This window comes from Pristiophorus japonicus, chromosome 16, assembly GCF_044704955.1.
Source record: "Pristiophorus japonicus isolate sPriJap1 chromosome 16, sPriJap1.hap1, whole genome shotgun sequence".
Taxonomy (NCBI): Eukaryota; Metazoa; Chordata; class Chondrichthyes; family Pristiophoridae; genus Pristiophorus; species Pristiophorus japonicus.
The window spans coordinates 12,739,749-12,742,808 of record NC_091992.1 but is presented as its reverse complement, the minus strand read 5'-3'; the positions used below and the strand labels follow the sequence as shown (position 1 = coordinate 12,742,808).

The following is a 3,060-nucleotide window of genomic DNA, read 5'->3' as shown; positions in this document are numbered from 1 at the left end:
CCTTTTTAATTTTGCCTCTTAACTTTCTATATTCCTCTAAAGATTCTATAGTATTTAGCCGTTGGTATATGACATAAGCATCCCTTTTTATCTTAATCCTCCCCTGTAAGTCCCCAGACATCCAGGGGGCTCTAGAATTATTTTTCCCAGTCTTTTTCTTTAAGGGCACATGTTTGGCCTGAGCCTTCCGGATCTCCTCCTTGAATGCCTCCCACTGTTCCGACACTGATTTACTCACAAGTAGTTGTTTCCAGTCCGCTGTGGCCAAATCACTCCTTAACTTAGCAAAATTAGCTTTCCCCCAATTCGGATATTTTATTCCAGGCCTATTCTTGTCCTTATCCATAACCAACTTGAATCTGACTGAATTATGGTCACTGGCCCCCAAGTGCTCTCCCACTAATACCCCTTCAACCTGCCCAGCTTCATTCCCCAAAACTAAATCCAAGACCACCCCCTCTCATGTTGGGCTTGCTACATATGACTAAAAAAGTTCTCTTGAATGCATTTCAAGAATTCCGCACCCTCTATACCCTTCACACTACATTTGTTCCAATCAATATTTGGTTAGTTAAAATCCCCTACTATTACTACCCTATGTTTTTTGGACTTCACAGCAATTTGCCTACATATTTGCTCCTCTATCTCCCTACCACGGTTTGGGGGTCTATAATACGTGCCCAGCAGTGTGATCGCCCCTTTTTTATTTTTTCAATTCGACCCATATGGCCTCATTTGATGATCCCTTTAACATATCATCCCTCCTCACTGCTGTAATAGTTTTCCTCAATTGACCCCTCTGCTAAGGGAAACAGGTCCTTCCTATCCACTCTATGTAGGCCCCTCATAATTTTATACCTCATCATCATCATCATCAGAGGCAGTCCCTCGAAACGAGGATGATTTGCTTTCACGCCAAAAAAGGATGAGTTCACAGGTGTTTCAATGAAGGACCTAATATTCCAGGTCTCGAACTATATCCTGAAGGGTGGAAGATGCCTGTGCGTGGATTTTTTTAACGTGTGGTGGCCATTGCACACCAACCCTCACAATGGATTTTATACACCTCAATAAGGTCTCCCCTCAGCCTCCTCTGTTCCAAGGAAAACAAACCCAGCCTATCCAATCTTTCCTCATAGCTAAAGTTCTCCAGTCCTGGCAACATCCTCGTAAATCTCCTCTGTACCCTCTCTAGTGCAATCATATCCTTCTTGTAATGTGGTGACCAGACCTGCATGCAGTACTCAAGCTGTGGCCTAACTAGTGTTGTATGCAGTTCTAGCACAACTTCCCTGCTCTTGTATTCTATGCCGCCATCATTGCCAGGTAACTGTAGCTGCTCCTACACATGCAGTTGGTGGTGAGATGACAGGCACAGGCAGCCCGCCCCTGGGGCCCTCTGATTTCCCTCGCATGCCTTCTTTGCTCATCTTCGTCCTTTTCCAATAAATCCACTGAGGTGCGAACACGAAAAGCAATCATCACGATTGGCAAATAAATATCAGCAAAAAGACACGAACAGTGCAGTCTCGAGGGATCTCATTCTGACAGGCGTGAACCTGGCTGGCCTTTGACATAGAAACATAGAAACATAGAAAATAGGTGCAGGAGTAGGCCATTCGGCCCTTCTAGCCTGCACCGCCATTCAATGAGTTCATGGCTGAACATGTACCTGGTAAGCACACAGCATGTACCTGGTAAGCACACAGCACACACAGTGCAAGAATTCAGGACTTTCATAGGCTTCCCCATTAACACTTGATTTGTACTGAAGTTAAAATGAAGCTCCTCACATTTTGTGCCAGTGAGTGTACCACCAGCGGGCAGCTGGATTGGAAAATATCCATCAAGCATCGTGCGGGCAGAAGTGGAGAGAGTTCCTGGACTTACAATTTTCCAGGCCCCACTCATACACCTCTGCCCCCAGTGAAAGCACTTTTGCTGTCAGCAATTTATAGGCTTCAGTTTTGATTAGGAACAACAACAAATTAAAAAAAAAATTTATTCGTTGCCAATCTTTCCAATTCTTTGTCAGATCATCTTGTCAGATTACAAACGCCAGAGGTCACCTTGCACACATCAAGGATCACTCTGCGCCAATGCTCTTAGCCAAAAGGCCGAGGGCCACTGCACCGTTCCTGGAAGTACTGCAATACCAGGTTCGTGCCATGGAGGTGGATGGGTCAGGCCCCCCACACACCTCCGTGGAGGTGGATGGGTCAAGCCACCCCACCCACCTCCTATTTCCAAAAAGCATAGGAGAACCACCTTCCTGACCCAGGGAGAACCACTTTGGGGTCATGGTTACTCCCCTGTCAGGTCAGTTACGCATGATCTTAGCCAAAAGGCCGAGAAGCGATCAACACATTTTTTTTTTTCCGTTGCCAATCTTTCCAATTCTTTGTCAAATCACAAACGCCAGAGGTCACCTTGCACACATCAAGGATCACTCTGCGCCAATGCTCTTAGCCAAAAGGCCTAGAGCCACTGCACCGTTCCTGGAAGTACTACAATACCAGGTTCGTGCCATGGAGGTGGATGGGTCAGGCCCCCCACACACCTCCGTGGAGGTGGATGGGTCAATCCACCCCACCCACCAAATAAATAAGTACAAGTTGTTGATAGGAACGGGACAACATTACATTTAGGTAGACCATAACCACCTTAAACATTCATTCTCTTCACCATTGGCGTAATATGGCTGCAGTGTGTACTAACTACAGGATGCATTAGGGTTAGGGCAGCAACTTGCCAAGGCTTCTTCGACAGCACCTCCCAAACCCGCCACCTCCATCACCTAGAAGGAGAAGGGAAGCAGGTGCATGGGAACTGTGGAGGCTGGGTCATTGAATATATTTAAGTGGAGCTAGACAGATTTTTGAATGATAACGGAGTCAAGGGTTATGGGGAGTGGGCAGGGAAGTGGAGTTGAGCTCAAGATCAGATCAGCCATGATCTTATTGAATGGCAGCGCAGGCTCGAGGGGAAAAATGGCCTACTCCTGCTCCTATTTCTTATGTTCTTATGTTTATGTTCTTATGTTCAAGTCGCACACCACCC

At 46.3% G+C, this 3,060-nt stretch overlaps 1 pseudogene; it reads right to left on the bottom strand.

Moving 5' to 3' along the window:
• Nucleotides 1-2,122: 2,122 nt before the first annotated feature.
• Nucleotides 2,123-2,360, bottom strand: LOC139227273 (U2 spliceosomal RNA; annotated as a pseudogene).
• Between the last annotated feature and the right edge of the window lie 700 nt (nucleotides 2,361-3,060).